This window comes from Lichenostomus cassidix, chromosome 20 (genome assembly GCF_008360975.1).
Source record: "Lichenostomus cassidix isolate B80296 chromosome 20, HeHo_3.0, whole genome shotgun sequence".
Lineage (NCBI taxonomy): Eukaryota > Metazoa > Chordata > Aves > Passeriformes > Meliphagidae > Lichenostomus > Lichenostomus cassidix.
In genome coordinates, this window is record NC_139500.1 from 10,374,377 (window position 1) to 10,398,909 (window position 24,533).

The 24,533-nt window shown below is 43.6% G+C and overlaps 1 long non-coding RNA gene across 2 annotated transcripts in view; it reads right to left on the reverse strand.

Moving 5' to 3' along the window:
* LOC146428813 (uncharacterized) overlaps positions 1-24,533 on the reverse strand; it is a 73,751-nt gene that overhangs the window by 40,414 nt on the left and 8,804 nt on the right. For both annotated transcript variants that reach the window (XR_014855989.1, XR_014855988.1), the window contains exon 2: positions 1,919-2,025. This is a non-coding gene — a long non-coding RNA (uncharacterized LOC146428813). The remainder of the gene's footprint in view (positions 1-1,918; positions 2,026-24,533) is intronic.

Consider the following 24,533-nt stretch of genomic DNA (forward strand, 5'->3'; position numbering starts at 1 on the left):
ACCCTCAGCCCCTATTCACATTTTGTTGCATTTTTGTCCAACACTGGAAACCTGCCTGAGACAAAACATCCTCTCTCTCTCATCACCTGAGCCCCACACCAGCATCCTCTGACAGTGGCTTTTTGCTGATAGATTTTCCAGAGCAGTTGGTGAATAGGCCAGAAATGTGTGTTTATCTGCAGCCTCAAAAAACAAAAATCCCAACAGTACAAAACTCCTAACACTGAACACCTGATTGAAGCTCTGCTGCTCCACCACTCCTGGCCACTTCTGCTGCTTGAGAGGAAAAACATCTCACACTGCCCTTCTGCAGGTCAGTGAGGAGGAGACTTGCTACCTGCAGGAGCCAAATTCAGGGTTTCCTATGGCAGGAAATCCCCAATTTCTCAGCTTTAGCTCAAAGACCCCAAATGAAATGTGGCAGCAAAGTCCTGAACTCGGCAGCCTTACCTGGGACACCTGTGCAGCAAACCTTGGCTGCTCTTCCTAAGGCAGTCTGTGCATATAACTGAGTTATTGCAATAGGAGAAAATATTTTAAACCCTCTGAAAATCAGCAATGTAATAAATATAAGCTTCCCTAGATCATGAAATAAGTATAAATAAATATACACGTGTATAATTGTATCAATATGTATATCTGTAATAAATGCATTAATATGTAAATATAAATAAAAATTAAACTGGACATTAATCATGTCCCTGCCATGCCTGTGCACAGAGTAATTTTACTCATGTGAATTTACCAGAAAAGCCCTATAAAATCATGTGGGAAAACCCTTAGAAAAAAGGTATTTATTAAAAGATAGGATATCTATGTACATCATATGTACACAGTTTCTTTAGATGATAGTGTTTAAATTTATGTTATTCATGAAGAAAAATCTTTGGCCTAACCGTGCAATTTTTATTTAGCAAAACTGTCAGGATAATGTAGCACAGGATCATGCCCAGTGCAGCCAATCTCACAATTCTTTTCTTGCTCTCCAATTTTAAAATAAAGCAATTTTTTCTCTCTGGAAATTTTGCAATGTCCATGAATAATAAACTGCTCTAAAATGATAGTGACCTTCAGGTTTTAAATTTAAAAAGAATTCTAGATGGAAGAAATAAATGCAGTGTAAATAACCATTGGGTAATTAAATTTATTTTTAAACAGCATCAAAGTTCAGAAGAAAGAGAATAACAAAGAATATCTCATACAGACATGCACAAAGGCTGTCTCTGTATAATTAGTTATCTAGCAGTAACCAAAGTCTTTTTTATACAGATTGATTATTTTTGAGATTGCGTCTTGCAGATCTGAACTAGAAATGCTTTTTGTGCAGCGTTCAAACACGAAGCTGCCTTTTGGTAACACTACAGGCTGAGGAGCCCAAAGAGATATTTAATTTAGATTGAACAGGACACTTATGCCACGGTAAATAAATCAGTTTATTAATGAAAGTCTTTCCATTGATGTTTAATAGCTATCATATCTATGGAATTGCTGTAAATCCAAAATAAATGTGTTTAATAATCGATTGATATTTGTTTATAACACAATAATTTTCTTATTGAATCAGCATTAAATGTCTATTAGGAAGTGTTAACTTAAAGCTTTACTAAGACCTCTGAATAGGAGTATAATTAATAATCCTCATCTTAAAAAGGAGTAACAAATTAATTGCCAAAATATCGTAATGAATGTTGTGAAACCTCATAAACGAGAACTTTAAATTGTTAAGTACAAAGAAGAGATAACATTTCCTAAGAGCAGATTAAAATTTCTACATTATAATTATTACATTTAGCAGGATTTCTTTTCCTATGTTTTAATAATTCTAAAGTCTCTTTTTGTAATCAAATTGTTTGATGACTGGGAAAAGAAAAAGAGAGGAGGAATATCTTAATTTTCTTATTCCTTTACAGCTACTTACAAAAGAGCTGCTCTTAGTTCCACAGATTTTCCTTTCCAAAAGCAGTTCTGTGCTATTGAAAATTCCAAAGTTCTTTTTCTCTCGGATTCCTTTGAAAGGCACGTTTTCTTTTCAAAGATGGGGGGAAAAGAAAGGATTACAGTTAAGTCATTGGCTTTAATTGCAAACATATCCCTCCCCATCAGCACGGCACTTGATCAAAACGCCAGAGATAAATAAATTAAGACATCCATCAGATTCCTGCCCCGGCTGTCATTTTTTTTTTTTTTTTTTTTTTAAGAACTTGGAAAGTGCCTGTTATTCCCATCCTAAGGGCTGGGCTGGCTTGTGCCGAGGTTTGTGCAGCTTTTCCAGCCCTGAGGAATTGCTGTTTCAGTGCTGTCAGCTTTGCACCCACCGGGAAAGGGGCAGGAGGAGCAGGGATGGTGCAGCTGCCAGAGGGAGCTGGGGAACACCACAGCAGGGAAAATGCTCCTGAGCACCTCAGGGACCCAGGGGAGAGGGAAAGAGGTTTCAATTCCATGTGTAAAAGTGGAATAGTAGATGCTAGAGAGCCAGAAGTGCAGTGAGAGTCTCAAAGTGAAGGCGTTTAGAAGATGCTCCGTGCAATCCGCTCAGCGCGTTTGGCCAAATTGATGTTTTTTATAGGCTGCAGGGGAAGCAGAGCAGGGTGTGAGAGCAGCAGTTCTATTTAAGGAGTAATGTTTTACAGAGGAACTGAAAAGGTTTGAGCAAAGTGACACCTCGTTTTTCTTTTGCTCCCCACTCAGGAAGCTGCAGCCTTGTCCACCACCGACAATTATCTCTATTAATGACCCAAGGCGCAGGCAGACCTTCAAATTCTTTTCCTAACACTTAAAAAAATATATATATATATAAAAAAAAAAGCAATTGGTGTGTTTCCAAGTCCTTTCAGGCAGCTATTGGAGTTATAAAAAGAAATAATGCCCACAGCTAAGTGCCCAGTAAAAAAAATAAATCCACTATTTCCTTGAGTTAGCAAATCGAACTGAAACAAGCAATGCTCTCACGCCTTCCTTTCACCAGTTTTGGTGACTTTTGACACAAGAGCCTCCTGGCACGAATATTTTTAAGAATCACCAGTTTGAGAAATCTGATTTAGGACACAAAAATCTATGTTGCATCAGTCTTGTCAAAAGCACCACTGAGTGATCCATCCCTCAGTCAGGCTGGAGGAACAGGTCAAAAATCCAGAGAAAAAGGATCAATCACAAAGAGCCCAGCACGTAATGAATAGAGGAGCACATACAAAAACCAGGCTGCTCAGACAGTTCGCAAAGAGAGGGGGCATAAACCCTCCTAATGAATTATTCAGGATGTGGGCAGCTCTACCTTGGGCAGAATTTATCCTTGGTGTGAGTGAATTCAACTCCTCAGAAAGTTCCCAGCACTGTGGAGCAGAAGCTTTGCCACGTCCAGAGCTCATCAACCATGCTCAGTCTCACACCACAGACTCATTCCTCTGCAAGGCTCTGCAGAGTGGGTCAAATTTCTAATAAAAATGTTAACTTCTGCAAAGGAGGGAAGCAGATTTTCAGTCAGTGATATCGCACAACCCAGCCCTGCTGTGGTCCATAAGCGTTTTCTAAAATGTTTGCTTGTGTTGGTTGAGTAATTAACAATATTTCAGGAGGCTACTGGCTACCAGAATCTCATTGTGCTCTCAATGCAAGCTGGAGTGTATAAATATATTAGAGAAATTAATTTTTTGTCACTTTTAACTACATGTGTGTGTAGCTATTACAACCAAACTCCAGCAAGTCAAAAGAATCACCCTGTCTATGCAACATCATAATTAAACACTTAGTCCCTGTCATAACAGAAGGCAGAGCTGAAAAGATCTGACATCCTTAGCACCAGTTCACTTGGAAAAGAAGAATATTGAAGGAGAGAGCTCAACCTTTTGAAGGGAAAAAGAAAGAGGGAGAGAAAAATAAAGAGAAAAAAAGAAGGAAGAAAACACATTACATCACACATAATATTAACTACTTTTGTTTCTTTAGAAGTTCTATATAATTTAGGATCTAAAATGCTTTTTGTTTTTATTAAAGAACCGAATTCTCCTAATTCACTGCTCAGGTTTAAATTTCACCAGCTCGGTGCTCATTGATCACAAGGCAAGAGGAGCACTTCAAAACATCATTTATTCCCTTACACACAAAGGAATATTTGCATATAGAGCTGGGCAGGTTGGAGAGCTTCCCCAGCACAGGCAGGATGTCAGTGAGAAGAATGCTGTGGTCTAACAGTGTCTCTGGGCTTAAGCCTCCCAGAAAAGGGGAAAATGTTTCCCTGTAACAATCGTAAAATAATAAAAGTTCTGAGTTTCAAAAGGAAAAGTAAATAACTTCGACCAGCAACAATAAATTACATTTTATAATTATAACATCTATAAGATTTACAATTTTAAAATGAATGTAAAAATTAAACTGAGTGAAAAAAATAATAAACCCCATAATTTCAAGGTCTCCAAATGGCTTTTTACCGTGACTCAAACCCAGCTGCAATGGAAAGCCCCAGAGCTCCATCTTGTGGTTTTTCTGCTCTGAGGCAGGAAAAAGAATTAAAAATAAAAGTAATTTTGCTATTAAATCACTCCAAAATGCAATTTCTTTTGCTGGCATCACACACAGAAGCAAGGCAGAGAAGAAATTCAGCCAACAAAATATTTTTCCCTCTATTTTGCTGTGCAATGTCATCTCCTTTCCTCGTTTAAGGAAAAATCCTCTGCTTTTTCCTAACCCACAGCCCATTGCAAAACCATTGCCAGCAGTAGGACCTAAATGAAATAAACCTGTGGTCTGGAAGGGAAAGTTGTTGGGCTGGAGAAGGGCACAGAGCAGAGCAGAGGGACCACACAGCTCCCCAGGGAAACTGCTTATCACCATTACTGCTCTTCCCACAAACACCCTCCTTAATCCCAGAAAAAAATAAAAATAAAAAGGGGAGTGGGGAGGAGATATTCGGGCCAGACCTCCTGCATCCTGCACCCTGCAGTTATTTTCTACATTTATTATTTGCTGTTTATGCCATTTGCCTGCACAAGAGCTGAGTTCCTACAGGGATAGCACAGGATCCACTCTCTCCTCTGCCTCCCACCTGCAGCTTCTTCATCCAGCTAAGGCTCCAGGGTCAAGTTACAGGTGGTATGGGAAAAATAAGAGATATGAGAAAAGGGGAATGAGAATTAAGAAGGCACACCTTCTTTTGTCTGATGGAGTAAAACTCCCAGCCCTGTCATGGAATGGGGCTGTTTGAATATGACAACATTGAGCTTTGCTGCATTGGAGATGCTTAGACTTTACTCAGACACAGCTAAAGCCAACCAGACTGCTCCTGTAGATTTTTGTAATGTGTTTCTGGATTTCTTAATTCTGAATTGGCAACAGGTAAAATTCCAATTTACCTCACTCTGAAGCAGGACCCTCCTCAGGAGGTTATTGATGTGTTTCCCACAGGAAACCACACTCAAAATTCATGTCTCCACTCTGTTCAGCCCAATCAAGGGCCATCCCTGAATACAAATCCTAAATCTTTGAAACCTCCTTAATTTAAGATCAAGGAAAAAAAAAAACAAAAAAAAAACCAGAAGTGAGTTATTTTAGAAATATCTCCATTACGAGACAAACCAGGCAGCACCAAGTCTGTGCATCCTATCAAAACACATGGAGAATAAAAGGCTCCATGAATCTGCAGTGAAACAAAGTGTGTGGTGCCTCCAGAGAAATAAGGTGTCAGTCAGCTCCTGTATCTTCTCAGGTTATTTTGATGGGAAGTATTGTGAAACATAAATACAGCCTGTTTATCTTATTTACATCATATCCCAAATTTACATCTGTCTGACGTAAGATTTGCTTTTTTTTTCATACTCCACAAAGATACTGAAAAGTTTACATTGATTTAACTTCCTCTCCCTCCCATTACTCTTCCCAATCCTTGGCAAATGCTATCCCTGTTTGAAATTGGTCCAGTTGCCACCCAGGGTCACCATCAGTGGACAAAGCCAGCCCTGCTGCAGCCACAGCTCACTCACAGCCCAGGACAGTGCTGGGGCTGGCAGGGATAGAGCCCAGGTCATCTGAATTGAGCTAAACCTGGGACTCTCTGTGGAAAAACTCAGGAAAGAAAGGTAGTGATGGACTACAAGAACTTGGTTGGCAGTGAAATCTCTCCTCTAACATTTATTACCTGCACTGGTCGTGGTGAAAGCAAGAATAAGACCCTGAGAGGCAGAGCAGACTCATCTAGAGGGTTAATAAATCAAATCCAGGTGCTGGAGCAGAGGAAGCCATCCTGCAGGGTGTGGTGAAGCACATGCAGATGAGGAGGTGTTTCCCTGCAGGTACAGCAGGAATTCATCCCTCCTCACTTCCACCATCCTGCCAAGGGCTGAGCTGGAGCCTGCAGACATCTCTGCTGTCCTTGGGAGGGCTGGAGGGTGGCCTAGGAGCAGCTGGCTCACCCACAGCTAAAAATAATCAGCTCTTCCTACATGGGACAGGAATCATAGGAAACACATTGTCAAGTTCAGGGAAGGGCTAATGACCATTTCCCCAAACCCATTTGTCTTCTGGCACTAGGCAGTGCAACCTTTACTCATCCTGGGACAGGACTTAGCTCCTTCAGGACTTCCACTGGCAATAATGTCACTTTCCTGTCTTGGAAAGGACACAGTGTATGAAAATGAGCAGGGAGGAGCAGCAGGGTGGGAGAGGTTAGAGGATCTGTGCAGAAAAGCCAAGGCCAGCAACTTGAAGGCCACAGTTAAGGGGAATAAAAGCAAAGCTGAGAGAAGGGAGAGTGCAGTACTGATCTAAGGGGAAAGACAGGAGCTCTCAGAGAGGGATTTTATTTTTGGAGGAAATATTTCAGAGCTAGAAGACAGAATAGCTAAGGGGTGAGCAGGCAGGTGGCACCAGGATGGCATTTGCCAAGGCTTGGGATGGTCATGGGAGGGAGAGGAAGCTAAATAAATCTGAGCTTTTCAGCTACCCTTGTGAAGTGTGGGAAAAAAAAAAACCAAACAAATCCTATGTCAGACAGATGTAAATTTGGGGTAAACATGTAAATAGGATAACTAGAGCATGTATATATCAGTATCTCTCTTTTTCCCTTAACTCATTTATACAACAGGCTGTATTTATGTTTCCAAATACTTCCCATCAAAATAACCTGAGAGGATACAGGAGCTGACTGACACCTTATTTCTCTGTGTTTGCATTTTTTTGCCAGGCAGGGCATAATCTGGTTCTCAGGGAGTTAATGCACCTGCCATTCCAGTGCTGACAAGCAGTTTTTCAGAGGAACATGGAATTTTATTTATTTATTTATTTATCTAAGGAGCCCTGAAGATTGCACTCAGGAGACTTCTTGAGCACTGCCAATAACTAGCAGGTACCAACACATGTACATTTTTGACTGCACCATGATTGATGGTGCTTATTTGTGGCTTGCTGCCTAAATCTCTCCTTTTCCTTTGCTTTCTGACTGTCTCTCTCAGTCCAGCTATTTTAGTGTGGGGGAGGTTTTTTTGTGTTTTTTAAATTATAAAGACACTTTAGCCATTTGGGGGAGGGGAGAAGTGGGGGAGGAATGATTTATCTGGTGCTGCTGTTGTCTTTGAGCTGCTCTATTCCATGGGGATTTTCTGAGCAGCGAGTGGTCAGGGGAGAGAAATTGAGAGCCACAGTCAAGGAGGGCTTTGGACACAAAGTGGGAGTTGCCTGCAGGAGCAGTGATGGAGGGGAAACTCCTTCTGAGTCCTGTCCTGCTTCCAGAGCCCACACCAAACTCCTCTCTCCAGAGCTGGGACCCAGCTACTCCCCACGGGCAAAAGGATCATTCTTCATTTCTCCACCCTTCTTTCCCCATATTCACCTCCTTGAAACAGGATGAGGATGAGAAATCCATACAGGAGAAATGAAGCTCTAAAACCAGCAGAAACCTTTAAAGTTTACTCAGTGCAACATTTGCTTGCCTGCCCATCCTTCACAAAACTCCATCTCACAGCAAACCCAGACAAACCCCTGAGCTGGATGCTGTTCCTCCTTCAATCCCACACATGACTAATTGCTTTTATCACTTTTCCTAAGCCCCTTTACACCTGCACAGCACATTGGGGAGAGGCAGAGCAGTGTTTTCCATTTCCCTCGCACACGGGTTAACCGGCTACTTGCCTTTCAAAGGAAGAAAATTGATCTGATGAAAGCTTAAACATGAACTGCCTGGCAACAAGACAGAAGCAGCAATAGGTCTGTGAGAAGATCCCTCTGAAACCAGCCAGAATTCCTGTGTTGCTCCATATGGGAGTGATTCACACCGGAGAGGGCACGTGGCACAGCCCTTACACCAAACCAGAGCTGCAGACCAAGACCTAAAGCCTCCAGAGCCTGGGGAAGTTCAAAGCTCTTGACACCTCATCCACAATCGAGCCTGTGAGGAAATCAAAAGCCAGATGAACTCCAGCCAGACACAGGGGTACCTGTTTCTGGCCCTTTTTCCCAAGCCCTCATGTGGCACACATGGACTGCACACTGCTCTGACATGGGGTGAGCCATGGGCTCGGTGCTGGGCTGCTGTCTGCACCTGCTTTGGGCTCACCCTGAGCAGCAAATGGTGCTGTAGGGCTCCCCAGGAGCTGGGGGGATCAGGGGTGTGTCAGCTGGGAGAGCACCTCATGGGAAAGACAAACACCTCCTTCTCCGGGTTATAGCTAAATTCAGCCTTGAATAGCTGCCCTCTGCTCAGGGCTGGAGGAGCACTGCAGACCAGGTCTGAAGGGAAAAGGTGAAAGAGAGGTGATTTCCCACCTCATTGACTTTAAAGAAGCACTGGGATTTTGGGACTGAAGTGCAGATATGTGCAGAGGAAAGGGAAAGCACAGCCCAGCAGTGAGCTGAGCCCCACTGGCTCTGAACAGCAATTTTCCCAGAGCAGAGGAGAACTGCAGAGGACACATGAGACTGCTGGGGTGGGTGTAAATGTGTCCAAGCCTGGAAAATGTGCTCTTCCCACTGCTTTGTAGGGCAGGAGTGGCTCCAGGGCTAGCACAGTGCCTCTAATGCAGGCTGGTGGACAAGCAAACCACCAAGTTTCATGGCACAAAAACCTAAGCAGCAGCACCAAATCAGCTCCCCACCCTCCCTCAGCCTTCTGACCCCTGCACCAGCTGTTCAGAGGAAACCAACATCATCCCCTGAATGCCCAGAGCTGCTTTCCTCCAGCCCAGCAGCACTGCAGCTTCAGCTGATGAGTTGATTAAATCCCACAAAAACTCTGGCCATCCACCCAGATAAAGCTATTAAATTCCCTCAAAGTAAAGTTCCTGCCCACCACCTCAGGGTCCTACATTAACACTGGGCATCCCCTGCTGAGGGTTCTACCTACAAACTCCCACTTACACAGCATGCTGGCACCATCCCAGCTGCCTGACCTTCCCAAAACCACCCAAAAATTTGGTATCCCGTGGGTAAGACACACTTTCTGCCCTTGCACCCACCAAGAGCAGGCAGTGCTGCTGGGTCTGTGCATGTGCCTGTGCTGGGCTGTAAAATTCCCCTAAATCTGCGGTGGGTGGCTGCAAAATGGTCAAACAGTACCATCTGCAGGGTGCAGCAGAGGTTGCAGTAGGTGCTGGTGGCCAGGAACACTCTCACTGCAGCCAAAGTGGGCTCTGTGGGCTCCAGCTCCCCCAGCTGAGGCACCAGCTGCCTTCACTCCCTTCAAAACAGATTAGCAAGAAGGGCATTTAAAAAGAAGCAAAACAAAAGCAAGGACAAGGCAGTCTTTAGAACTGGGAAAAGCTTCCAGTCTGGAGGAAGGGAAGGCCAGGCACACACAGCAGAGCAGGGAGCAGGTGGTTGCTGGCTGAACCCACGCTTCAGGAATCACCCCAAATCTCATCCTGGGGCTTGTAGCATTCTGGGGAGACACAGGTGAGAGCAAAGCTGTGCTGGGGCTCAGCAAAAGGAGCTCAGAGCCAAGAGAACTGACTGGACATGAGCATGGGATCTGAGCTCTTGTGCCCTGGATAATTACAGAAAAGGGGATTTTCCAGAAACCAAAGGTGACACTCAGAAGCTTGGGCTGTGACCAGTTCATCTGGGCTGCAAACCATTCTCAGAGGACTCCTGGATTTCCTTGAGCTGTTAATTTGTGGTGTTTTCCCTAAAACCAACACCACAGTGAACTTAAATGGCTGCAGCCACAGCATTCACTGCACATGATGACATCTGTGAAAGTGCTGACAGGGACAGCTGACAGCCACTGCACACAGTAATTCACACCATAACATCACCTCCCAGGCACTTGGGCTTCTCATTGAAAAACTATGCCATGCTTTTTTGGAAACCCACTGCCAAATTATTGATAAAAAACCTGAACCAGTTAATGGGACCTCCAGCAATTTAGCTTAACTTTAAAATTTTTTATTTTTTTTTTTAATCCTATAAGCTGTTTCTACACACCTCATGTTGTGGTTAAACTGGGCAAGCAGCAAAACACCCAACTGCTGCTCCTCACTCCTCCCAGTGGGATGGGGAAGAGAATCAGAATAAAGCTAAAACTTGAGGGTAGACACAAAGACAGATTAACAGCACAAAGAAGAGAAAATAATAATAAAAGAATATACAAACAGGTGCTCCACAGTGCAATTGCTCACCACTCCCTGACTGATCCCAGACAGCCCCTGAGCTGTGGCTGCTGCCCCCTGGCCACCAAGCCCCAGTTTATAGACTGACCACAAAGCCACTTTGGCCACTTGGGGCCACCTGCCCAGCCTGTGTCCCTTACTGCCAGGGCAGCACAAGATGCTGAAAAGTCCTTTAGTCAGTGCAAGCATCACTCAGCAACAGCTGAGCCACCGACATTGTTCTCATCCTGAACCCAAAACCCAGCTCTGTACCAGATACTACACAGGAAATTGACTCTCTCCCACCTGAAACCAGGACACCACGGTAAAAGTCAATGAATTCTTTCAGCTGTAAGAAATGTGTTTATTTTATCATCTACCTCTGTCTCCCCAGGTGAGTACCTCCCTCTCTGTGTAACATTCCTCTGACTCCAACCTGCTCCCTTTTGGATTTCTGTCCTGAGCAGTTTTATTTGCTAAACCCAACACCAAGCCACAGCAGCAAAAAAAATTCTAACACTCAATAAACTCTTTTTAGTTTCTTTCACCACATAAAAATACACCTAGAGGTCAAACACAAACAGTGATCCACCTCTTTACTGAATAGATCAACACGAGATATTCCTTACATCAAATATTTCACATTATCTACTCTGCAGCCCCTTTGAGGCAGAGACCATCCATCTGTAAAACACAAGTGTTATTCCCAGCTTAAATTCATAAGCACCACTGATTTCCCAATATCAAGCACTATATAGGATTTGCCACAGCAAATCAGACTCTGTCTCACTAGATTTTAAATCCAATACAGGTGACATAAAAATCCACAGTACACATAAAGTATTCACAGCCTGGGCTCTGCTACCAGGTAGCCAAGACTGAATTAGTCCCAGCTGCATCTGGCACCTTGCATCAAGGAAGCAGAGTGAAGTTCAGGGGCTGTGAAGCCACCAGGCATGACAGGACACCAGTGTTGCAGGAACCAGCTTCTTGTCCAGCTGGAAATCCAGTGCTGGGATTAACCCAGCCACAGGGAATAAGGCTATGAATAAGACAGTGGTCAAAAAGTTACCAGCCAATGCCATTTAAAAATAAGAATAAAAATTAAAAATAATCTGTAGCCTTTATCACATGGACATGTATCTCTATATTGTTTAGCTTGTTTGCACAAGGACAAATCTTTCCACCTCTATCACTGCTCAAACACAGTCATAGGGCTGAAGAGGCACCCTTCAACCTCACACTTTGCTCACTGCAGGCTGAGTTTCAGCATGCAAATAGTCACCAGAAACCTTGTGGAGGGCCAGAGCTTTGGCTTTAGGGTTTGCTCCTGCCATGCTCATCTCTCCAGGGTTGTATCTTATGTCTGGAAAGTGTAAGAACAGGTTCTCCTGAGCAGAGACTGTGTGCTCAAGGCTGGCTGGGGAGAGCAGGAGTGTGGATGTGTTGGCTGGGACAGTTCAAAATCCATCCATGGGTCCAAAACTTGGACTACACAACATGTGAGAACAGAGATGGGCCAAAAGGGGAAGGAAAAAAAGCAGCTTATCCTGGGTTTCAGCGAAATCTGCCCAAACACTAATTCACCCAGAATATTTAATCTCTGTGCCTACAAAATGACCAGCACCTTGAGCAGTGGGGTCCTTGTCAGACCCCAAAGCAGTTCACATTTCCTTTTACCAAACCTCCCAGAAACAGCCAAGGGCATCCCCCACAGAGCACCATGCCAGGGCTTGCGAGAGCTCTCCCCTCATACTCGTCACGGGAGCTGTCTCCTCGTGTCCTCTGGGAAATCATGCACCAGAGCCAGGAAACAAAGAAAAATGGATGTTAATTCACCCACAAATGAATAGACTTCTCCTCCTTCTGCAGCTTTGTACCAAAGTCTGCTTCAGTGTCAGATTGGATGCACTTAAGTTTAACTCTTTCTGGTAAATGTACATTTTTAACGTAGGAAGGAAGTTATCTTAAAACAGGATTAGTGTAGGTTTAGCTACAACTTTGAGTTCTCTCTGTAAAAGAAGGTTTTGCAAAAGCAGAGAAGGGCATATTTTAAAGCTGGAAATCAAGCCTAAATGCACTTTCTAGGGGCACCTTTAATAAAATAAGAGGGAAATATCATGATCAGTTGAGGCTGACTATAAATCTTTATTCCCAGGGAAAAAGTCAGCCTCAGTGCTCCCTGTCCCTCCAGCTCAGCGATTAAGGCAAAAACCTCAGCTTTCTGTGTCCTGGTCAGCTCTGCTTTCAGGATCACCCTGATCCCAGAGCAGGCAATCAGCAGTGGAGGGAGCAAGGAGCATCCCTTTACCTGGCTTGTCCCAGTTACAGAACAGGACATCCAGGAGGTTTTAAAATCCACTGAAATATCCCCATGCTCAATTTACAAAAGCAAATGCAATCCAAAAACACTGCAAAGCAGATGAAAACCATGACAAAAAACAACAAGGGGGCTTTAATGTTATAAACACACACCAAACCAGAGCTATGGGCATTTCCCTTCAACTGAGCTGTGCTTTGCAATCTGTCCCTGCCAGGGAAACACCCAGCCAGGACACCTGGGGCTCCCCAATCCCTTGAGTCAGAACTGCTTAAGGCAAATAATGCTCTGAAAAGTGGGCAAAGACTTCCCCCCACCCACGACCCACTCCTGGGAAGGAGCATGTGCTCAGTGCTGACTTTTGTGGGTTTGTCTTCAATCAGTTCATGTTATTTTGACACAGTTTGCCTCTTGCTGCCGAAAGTGACAGCTCCCTATATTGACACTGCATAGTATATTTATTCTAGTTTAGCACAATCTCTGGGCCGTGGCATTTAAAGCTACAGCCCGTGTTCAATCTGTATCAGTTTAACATGCCAGCACCATATGGTTTTCTATAATCAGCTGCAGCATTGTACTTCAAACCCACTGCTGCATTTATAATATTATTGTATGCTGCACAAACACCAATATTTAGAAAGAAAAATGTCCTTTTTATTGGACTCCTGCTGATATCCCAGCTGTTAGCCAAAGCACGCAAAGAGTTTCTCTTTTTTTGCGTGCAAGGAAAAAAAAGAGCCCAAAGGGTTTTTTAAAAATCTTACATCTGAAAGGTACATTTTGTCCTGCCCCAGTAAGTCTGTAGGACTGAGTTAAAATGTGGGTTTTTATTAGATGAATTGCATCATTAAATTACATTATAAAAACTAAAAATGCACCATTAATTTTCAAAAACAATAGTAAATACATCTCATTTCTGATACATGATTCTGCATTTAATTTTTGCCCTGGGCCACGTTTCTCTAACAGGCTCACTGTCTTCCATTATGCAGACTACACAAATGGAGCTAAATTGCTGGAGTTGGGGGGAAGGAGATATTGGTCAAATGTCTAATGTGAAAATAAATGAATTTCTAATCAGCTGTTGCAAAAAGAAAAATTACTTTTTGATCTCGGCTCAGCCAAGCAAGAATCTACCTAGCTGGGGTAATAAGATCCAATGGAATTGTGTAGGATGCAGAGAGAGACAAAAGGCTGGACAGACAGACAACCATGGCAGTAAATTAGGTTCGTGCAGTCAGTTCTGTATGAGCAGCATTTCTTAATTAAATGCACAGAAGTTCCCCCAAACTGGAGCCTCATTGCTGCAGGGTCTTCACCAGCAATGCTCTCCAAGCATCCTTGGGTGACTCTGGGCAGCAAGGAAGGGAAGGGAGTGACTGAGTGTGTCTGTCTGCACGGCCATGGGTGAGCCAGGGTGGAGCAGCACAGAAACAACCACCCCAAAACTGCTGCATGAGCCAGGAATGGTGGAGCCAAACCTTGCAGAAGGTGCCACAAGCCTGGCAGAGGCTATGCAGTGCTTGATGGCTGCACTTGGCTCTGAGGCCACTTTTCTCCCCGCTGGGAAAGCTCCCTGACAGCCAAGCAGGAGTGAACTCCAAACCAGCCCACAGCAGAGAGCTAGAAACATCTTCTGGCCAAAAATCTTCCTTGGAAAGAGTCCTGTGCCCCAAAATGCACCAAATCAGGGCATGAGCTACTCCCAGAGCCATCTAGATGTCCCCATCAGTCTCCTGTCCTGGTGCAAGCCCAGGAGGTGATGTCCCCATCCCAAAGGGCCACGTTTGCATTCCCAGGAATGCAGAGCAGGGGGAGAGGAGCTGCACAGCCAGACTTCCAAACCTGACACCCACACCAGCCACAGCTCAGGGGATTTTTCCTCCAGATGAGTCCCATGGTCTAAATGCCCCTCAGTGGCTGCAGCCACATGCCTGAGGAACATTTTGCTTTTCACTTGGTTTTAAAGGAATTTAGGTCAGACTCTCAGAGATGTGAAAGCAAACCAAAAATCATAGAATCACAGAATGGTTTGGGTTGGAAGGGACCTTAAAAATCACCTGGTTCCAACCCCTGTAAGTGGAGAGAACCAAGAGTTTTGCTTCAGAAGTGCCTTCCTGACCCAAAGCACACCCCAATTTTAGGGGTGCCCAGAAAGCCCTTGGCTGCTTCTTGGCAGAGACGTTTCTCTGACCAACCAAACACAGAGGAGAGATGACTGAAAGCATGGAGAGATTGAGAATTTAATTCCTACAGAAGACAGGCAAGGAAGACTAGAGTCCCAGTTTTGTACAGCCAAGTCCATCAGAAGTGTTTTATGAGTCATATTCCTCTGCCTCCACCTACCACTATTAAAAATTACTGTGTTTTTTTATAGTAGGAATGAAACCCACCCAGTAAAACTGATAAAAGCTGTGGTGATCAGGACTACAACTACAGTATAATACAGCAATATTATAAGCTAGTTATGACTCAGTATCATTTTACACAGAAAGAGGTTGAATCCTGCTTTTTGTAGGAAAGGCACAGAATGGCTGCACAGAATTAGAGTACTCTATACTTAACTGGTATAAATAGTTTTATGATTTATATTGTTAATATTTTTTATTAAAGTAATGATGAAGGGCCAACACAGAATGAGCAAAAAATACTCCTTTGGTCTCAACAGAGAGGTGAGGCTGCATGAGGGGAGGCAAAGGAGCACATGGATCAAACACTGATGCAGTCCATGGTGTTTCTAACATTCTGTGCTGTTTTTATGGAGCTAGGATAAACAAAAAATTAAGGGAATCCCAGGAAGAGAAAATGAGAACCAGAAACAGAGAAGAAGATAAGAAAAGGGTGGAAAACCTAAAGAGATCTTCTTTTTTTACTGAATAATTAGTGTTAATAGAAACACAAATTCGTGCACAAGTCAGATGCTACTGGGGGCTCTGTCTCCCCCATCAGCCAGATTAGAGTTGGTTCCTTATCCTCTTAAATTAACAATCTTCTCCTGCTCTCCATCACCCCACAATGCCAGGCAGCAGCACGATGCACCATCCTCATAATCTGCTAATGGATGACAAATATTTACCACATTACCCTCAGGTAACCTTGTCAAACCAAGGCAGGAGCCACATTGCTCCACACATCTCCATTTGAAATCTGTGCCAAATTAATTGACATCCAACAATTTTAAAGAAGCCATTGGTGGGAGTGGAACAGTGTAAAAATGTGTGTGCTTGCCCCATGAAAATGGTCAGGGCTAAAGGAAAGAAGCTTTTTCTGCCCCTGCGTGAGAAACCTTTAAAAAGAAGGAAAAAGCAATGTGTCACAGCTTTGGAGTCCCAGCAGGCAGGGAGCAAGGAGGGAAGGAGCTGCTGCTGAGTCCAGAGAGCCTTCCCTGGGTGTCAGCTCTGCTCACTGCTTCAATAAATAAGTTCAGGATTTTAAATCATGAGCTACTTCCTGGGAAATTCAGAGAGAAGTAGAACACAGTGCTTTTGCCCCAAAATGCTCAACAGCCTCTGACAGCAGAGCTCTGGAACAGCCTCTCCTGAGCACCTGAGCCAGCCAGACCTCCTGTCCCAGAGGCTTATGACATCCCAAATCTTTATCTAAACTTCCTGCTTGACAATATGACCAGCTTTAACATTTTGGATCCTCATAGCTCTATTTTAGCCTCATCTTATCCTTTCATGCTCATCATAACCATTTGCAATACAAATTTTTTTCATCTTTTTTGACACATGGGACTTTCAATTCTTGTAGTCTTGCTAGACTTTTATCAATTTGCCCCCTTTCAGTTTTTTTTAAACCACAGATAAATCAATACTGCCATTTCCTTTTATCCAAGCTAGTAATAGGGATAATTATGGATAGACTTCTACTGAAACAAAAAGCTACATTTTTTTTCTTGGAATATACAAACCCTTTCCACCAGGGACATAAAACTGCTGCACACAAAAACAGCCTAAACCCCACTGGGTCACTGACCTCTTGCACAAGGCAGAGCTCCCCACTGCAGGCAGTGTTTGTGCACTGAAGGGTTTGCAGAATTCAGCCTTTCCAGCTCCCATTTGAATAGATCCCTTCCCAAAACCCCATGTCACTGCTGCACTTTAGGATTTTTGTTAATGCAATTCTACCTTACACATACAGCTGATTCCACATCCATCTCCTGATCAGCAGGCTCTAGATCACTGGAGAGATTTTTTTTAAAGCCAACTCTCTGTTTTTAGAGTGCATATTAATTACCCTTAAGCAGGTGCAAAATCAACCTGTTCATTATTGTTTCTTTGAATCCTTAATGGTAGTTGCAAGGAAATAAATCCAGTTAATGCAATAAAAGGATTTATTGTCATCTAAATTTACGCCAACAGTTTAATCATAACACCTTTCCATCTGACAGACTTCCTCGGGAACAATTTGCCCCACAATTTGTCAGCCAGAAAATGGCCTTGTATAAATGCTGGGAGAAAATAAATGCTAATACGTGGCACAGTCTTTCATTCTTCTAATTGCCCAGGGAGTTTAAGGGAGACAGACTTATTTACTCACTGTAGGAAGTGTGCTGTAATAAATTATCACTATTACGAGCCTAAATAAGTCCCTGACAGTGACAGAAGCAGAGGTGGGAGGGAAGCAAGGGGAGGTGTCAGCATGCAGAAAACATCCTTGCTGGTGAGAGGGTGTGAGAGCACCAACATCACTGTAGAGCCATTGCACACCCGTGCTGGCAGCTGCAGCACCGAGGGATTAACAGTCAGGAGCCATGCAGGAGCCCTGGAAGAATTCCTTGCATTTAAAGGGACTCTCACAAGCTGTTAGATGAGCATCCTCTTCCCTTCTTGCTCACTTGAAGGATTCCTGGCCCTCTCTGCCAGCCAGACCCATGAGCTGTGCAGCAGCACCCTGGCAGCTCCCAGCCCTGGCATTGCCTTGGAGAGCTGCCAGCTCTCAGGGACAAGGTGAATGCCACCTTCTGCTCAGGATCACCTCCACCAGTGCCCTGTTTGCAGCACCTTTCATTCCCACTGGGGAGGCAGGAGCTGGGGCCATGCAGGGATGGGAGGAGATCTCTTTGGGATGGGAGCCCCCAGAGCTGAGCCTGGCTCAGCAAGTTTGGAGAGCAGCAGCTCCTCCACATGAGTCCAGACATGTGCATTAACTTCTCAGCTCCACCACGGAGAGGCTTGGGAATTTTATCTGCCCCCAGTCCCTGCAGCCATTTGTGAGCTCTTCCAGAGGACACCTAGGGCCCATCAATAACAGCAGGGAGGTGAGGGAAGCAGCAGAAACAAGCAAAGACAAACTCAGTGTTCCCATCCCAGACACCTCCTCCTGGGGTCCCCGATGAATGCCAAGGACCCCCAGCCTGTCCTTGAAATGAGATCTGCCTATTGCCATAACAACAGGCTGGTGTTGCCACAACACAGACAAGCTTTAGGTATTCCCCTCCCTTATTATTTCTTTTTTTTCCCCTCTCCTTTTCTTTTACTGCTTTTCCTTGTGTCCCTCTCTACAAAGACTCCCTCATTTCTCTGAAACAAATTGCCTGCAGCTTGCTTTCCCATACATCACAGAGTGGGGACCAGGCCTTATCAACGCTGCTCTGCTTTTCCCATCTATTACCCGGTTTGTTTGCACTTTTATCCCATCGTCCTTGCACAAGGGAGAAAACATCCATCATCCATACATCTGCCAGCTGTCACGGGGCTGTCAGCACGGTGACAGCCAACATGACAAAACTGTTGTAACGCTGCACCAGCGCTGGGGCTGAGTTGAGATTAAACAGGCGGAAGAAAAAAAATAATAAATGGAAAAAAAAAATTAAAAGTAGATTTAGCTACAGAGAGTAAAAGCAAAAAATTAAGAGCTGCACTTTGTGCAAAGAGGGGAGTGAGGAGAAAGTAGCAAAGAGGGAGGTGAGTGAGTGAGTAGCAGAGTGAGGTTTGTTTCCAAAGGGATTTCAGAGAGCTGGTGCAGCACAGAGAAGCTGCGATGTGTGTTTGTTAGCTGGCTCAGATAAGCACTCCTGAAGCACAAATGGGGTGCACAGCACTGCACCCTGTGCTGTCAGGAAGCACAAATCTGCAGGAATGTGGCCTGACCCAGGGGGTCAGTGCCAGACCCCAGGTGACACAGGAGGGACATAGGAGGGACACTGCCACCCCCACAGCAAACTACAGCACTGGGGATCTTTGCTGCAGCTTTGGTTTCTCTCTCAAGCCCTTTGAACAGAGCTGCAGGTCCTTCCTTCCCCACAATTCTCTGTGCAGAGCCCTTCCAAAGCTCTGAGGCAGACAGGCTGTGACCCAAAGCCTAAGGAGAACATTTCTCATTGAAACATTTGATGCCTTTAGCATGACTAGGGCCCCAGTGGCATGAAAATGCTTTAGAGAGCTCGAGTCAACTCCCTCCCATCAGAGGAACAGCTACACCCACATAAAACCTTCGGCCCAATGCAGCCATACCCTCAATTTCACAACTCCTGTCCAGCCACGCCCTGGTTTAAACTCCTGGAGGGATCAAAACATGCTGAGCACATCTACCCATCTACTCCTCTCTCAACTGTGCCTTGTTCTCCTCATGCTTTTCCTCACCACCATTCAAAATAGGAAATGCTTCACCTCTGCCACCCCTTTGCCCACAATAAGAATAGAGACCAGTTATAAATCCTCAGGATGCTCTTGTGCTAAAGTGAAGAGAAAAATCACCATCCATGTGGCCAGAGGCTGATCCTCAGCTTGTTAAAGACATCTTTAAATGAGTGAAACACTCAAAAGGCAGCATGTGAGAGACACAGAGCAGCACTGCTGTGCTCTGAACAGGCAGAATGCACAGCAATCCTAACACCGGGAGAGCAGACAGTCAAAGCCAGTTTGAGTTCCAACCTGTAGATATTTCTTTTCAGGTGATGTAAAAATAGAGCTGGAAAACTCACCCACGTTTATCTTTAACTGATTTATTCAGAACATACAGACTGAAATCCATGGTCTGAGAATATTAATTGAAGAAATAGGGATTTTTAGCTTGCACTTCCTTTTCAGAGAGTTTTGTTTTGCAACCAAAATCCCATTCACTCAGAGATGTGTCTTTATTCATTTTTTTCAGAACTCCTGAGTGGAAATTGTTGAACTGGGCTTTAACCCCCTCTTGATGCCAATGCACAGGAGCTGCTGTTGCAACCTCCCAAATCTGCAGCATGTGAAGCCAAACCCACACTGGGAGCAGCACCATATTCCCTCAGGAAGGATATTTTGGTCCAAAAGTCAGTAATCAGCTTGGGCTTCTCCAGCTGGGAAAGGATGGCCAGACAAGACAAGGGCTGGAATCTTTAACCTCCTGGGTACCACTGGGCAGGTAAAGGGGTGGTGACAGAACACAGCTCCTGGCAAAGCTCAAAGTGAACCAGCAGGTGAAGGGAGTCAAGAAAAGAGTTGAAAAGTAGGAAAAAGGAGGGATTTTTTTCCAATCACACCACATGTTCCAGAGGGGAAGTCATGAACGTACATATGTTCAACTCAATAAATTCACAGAGGGAAAAATCCATCAAGGGCCATTAACAAGTGTGTTCCCTTTGGCTCATAGGTTCCTATATAATAGATTGCTGGAAGGATATATTGAGGGAAATATGTGCACACACAGTTATACTATTCCACTTCCAGCCACAGTGGACCACAGGTCTGAGACAGAACAGCCATTTTTATATCATTTCTCAAATTTCTTATTTCTACTAATTTTTTTAATTCCTTAGAAATGACAATTATTCAATTTGATCTAAAAACAATCTTTCTTCCAATTCACAAATCAAATATTTAATCTAAATACCTTCAGAGCCTTTAAAAATATTAAGATGTGAATGAAAAAGGGCAAAGTAAAAAAGCAGTAGATCATTCAAGACTGCAAAGCCCAGACCAGCAGTGAGGTGAGAGCTTGTTCACCTGCCCTGTCAGATTCACAGATAGCAAAGCTCTTGTTCAATGTTTCCATCTAAGCAAGACCATTTCATCTTCTTTTTCTTTCTTATGATCAGAGATATAAGTGGACCAAAAAAAAATACATTGAGAACAAAAATCTTACTTATATTTAAAAAAAAAGTAAATAGTTTTTTTTATCATACCACAACTCAGTCTACTTAAATTTTGGAAACCATGGAAAATCATGGAAATATTAACAAAGGTTATGGATAGGAAGAGAAGAACCTGATGATTCCTTTCTCCATGTCCTGGTGCCACCACTTCCTTTGGACTGTGATGGCCAATTTAGCCAAGCACTGCCAAGGTTTGGCTCAGAATTCAGAGTTTCTTCCAACTTCCCCCTGGTTTGGGACTACAACTAACCACAGTTTAGCCAAGGTGGTGCCTGACACTGCAGCTCTGCAGGAAATAAGGATTGTTATGGTTAAGAAAGCATGGAAAAGCTTGTGTGTTCCTTTCCCCAACTACTTTAGTGTTTCTGCTAAATAAAAATCCATTTTTATTCTTAAGGGAGCTGAGTGGAGAGATGTTGTTTTACGCCCTGCTTTTTGCCAGTGATGATCTATGTCCCTTTTACAAACTTATCTCTGGGTTTTTGCTCAGTTTATAAGCCAGGAGCAATCTTTCTTTCCTAAAGCTTCCTTCTCTCACAGTCTGGAGGAACCTTGAGATTTCCTGCTGGTGATTTAAAGGGCTATAATACTCGCAGGCTAGATTTGTTTTAGTGTCCATAAAACTCAAAAATTTCATAAAACAATTGGTGAAAATAAAATTACCAAAAAATGATGTACTGCCAGCAGACTGTATAATAGTTACGGGGGAAATGGAGAATATGATTCACTGGGGTATAAAAATGACAATGTATTTATTGCAGTGCAGTGACAAGAAACTAATTTGTCCCTTTTACTTTTCAGACAGGACTTGAATTCCGATTTTTCTCCTTTCCCTCTGCTGTGGCAATGTGCACATTGGCTGGAGGGACAGTGACAGCTGTGGCCACAATGCCAGTTACTTGGTCATTGCAAGAAGAAATGGCAAGAGGAGTTTCTCTAGAGCTGAATACTCACAAAACTACTGAAACATTAACTACAAGCAAACGTCTTTTGGCTAAAATAAATAAGTGTTCAAGTGTTAACGCAGAAATTGGTCTATTTGTGTGGCTGAAATAGAGTTAATTCTCCCAAACCCATTTTCTCTTCTTTAAGTCAAACCACTCCCATAGCCCAGATGTTTTCCTCCTCAGGCTTCTCCAGAAGCTCACAGGAAAACAAATCAGACTTCTAAAAAGCAAAAAAATCCAGAGTGAAGACACAAGCAGCAGGTGAGGGGTTTGGCTTGAGGAACCACAGCTTTTCCCCACCTCAAATTGTGCAAAATTCAGCTACTTCTCACCCTGCAAACTTTGGACAGTTTGCCCCTTTTTGCCCCAGCTGCACACTTGTGATAGGAAGCTGGAAAACCTCATTAAAACACAGATTCTGAATTAGAACTGGAAGTGAGGAAAGTGGGGTTTATTCCCTGAAAAAACGAAATTATGCAACTTGAAGTATGAAACGATGTAAAGATGCTTTTGGTATTTCAAATGAAAAATACTTGAGGGAATGGGTGCACAATGAAATTCAAACACTGCTACAGAAAATTCAACACCAGACAGTGGCAATCCCTGACACAATCAAATAAAATGTACAGGGCATGTTATCTTCAATTTTTTTTTTTTTTTTTTATGGGCTACTTTGGGGTGTCTCTCTTGTTTCAGCTGTGCTACCTAGCTTAAGCAAACTTTAAAAAATCAGGTCCTGGAGAGCAGGGAAGTTCTCTCCAACCTTGGGCTGCAGAGAGAGGCTCTTCCCACTCTACATCAAAGGTTATTTATGTCTAAATATCCCCCTTTCCTATTGATCACAGAGGTGAGCATGACTGCTCTGTGTCCCTTTGACACTTCAACTCTATATCACAAAGTGCTTCTGCTGGCAGTCCCTGCTCTGGAGACCCAAAAGAGAACAGGATTGATTCCAGGGCTGTATAAACTGGGTTTTATGAGGCAAGCAAGGCAGCTGAACACATTGCCCAGGTCATTGTCCTAAAATGCACCATAAAAGTACTCTAAATTCTCTCTGTTTTGGGGATGGAGTGGAAAGCTCACTTTTTTCCCCCCAGCTTGTACAGGTCCCTGGAGTTAATAAGTTTCTGTAGATTATAAAACCCCAGAACTGGATTTCAGCACAATTTCAATTTGTCCTTTCATTCTGTGCTATTAAATACATTTATTTTTATGAGCCCCCTTACTCTCCTCAGTCCCCAAAAATGAAGGGCACATCCTGCCATTTGCTCCTGGCCCATAACACCATAAGTTCTCGTGAGTCTCTCCAAATCCTGCCAAGAGCTCCTGGGAGAGGCTCTGGAGCAGCTGTACCTGGGCTGATTACAGGCTGAAGGTCTGGGGAAAACTCCAAATGTGGGATCATAACCTCAGGAAATCCCACAACTGTCCTACAGCAGCAGTGCCTCTGGAAAAGGCCCTGCACTCCACCCTGAACACACATTATCCTTGAGAAGTACTTCATTATTTTTAGCATTTTTCCAATTTCCATGTAAATCAGTGAGGATGAAAAGGGAATCTCCTGGCATTGCACCAAGCAAAGCCAGAGCACTGCACCCACCTCCTTGTCTCCTAAATTCTGTGATTTGGGCTCAGGTTGGCCATTTCAGCATTGCCACAGACAGCAGAGCATCACAGCCAACTCCACCATGGTCAGAGAGGCAGGAGGGATGGATCACCCACCCCAGTTTGAGAAAATGCATTCTGCTGTGCATAGATTAGGATTATTTAGACAGAGAATGTGGTGTTTGATATTAAAACCAGCTTAGAGTTACAGAATCACAGAAAATTAAGATTAGAAAGGACCTGTTGAGAGCATCAAGTCCAACTCTCTACCCAGCACTGCCAAGTCCACCACTAAACCATGTTAAGAAATATCACATCTCCTTCTGCCAGAGCTTCTCCCTCAGTCAGTTAAGGACTTCACATATTTCCTCCTCACTATTTCTCCTTAAACAAGAGGTGCCAGATTTTCCTCTTGGCAAATTGCTTAGCAGACAGGTTTATTCTGCCATTGTCCTTGAGATTTTATTCATTTATCTGCTAATTTTGATTCTATTTTCCACCATAGCCCTGTGAGAGAAAGAACTTAATTCAGGCTCCTTCCTCAGCTGTAACCTGATCAGAGAGCAGATCACAATTGACATGGTTTGCTATTTTGACTTCTAAACTTGGGGGAGACCAACAGTGTTAGTTTGTGGATAAACTACCATCCACACTGCTAATTACACTTGATCTAAAAGTTAGGGAAGAAAAGACTCAGTTTTTGTAATTAATTATTTTAGCTACAATACACTGGAGGCAAGAGTCCAAAAATTGAATATTGTCCACAGAAGATGAGCTCAGGGGAAGCTGAATTCCTCCCAGGGACTCTGCAAACACTACACAGCAATTGCTAAAGGCATCTACTGTAAACTAAGTTTCTGGCACTGGCAAATTTTCAATCCTATCATGGCAAAATACTTATGCACCCAGCAGCCATGCAGGAGCTATTTTGTAACTATTTCTAAGCAAAGGAGAGATTTAGCCACACATCATTTTGCTTTTTTCCATGGTGTTGAGATGGTTTTGATTTTGGATTG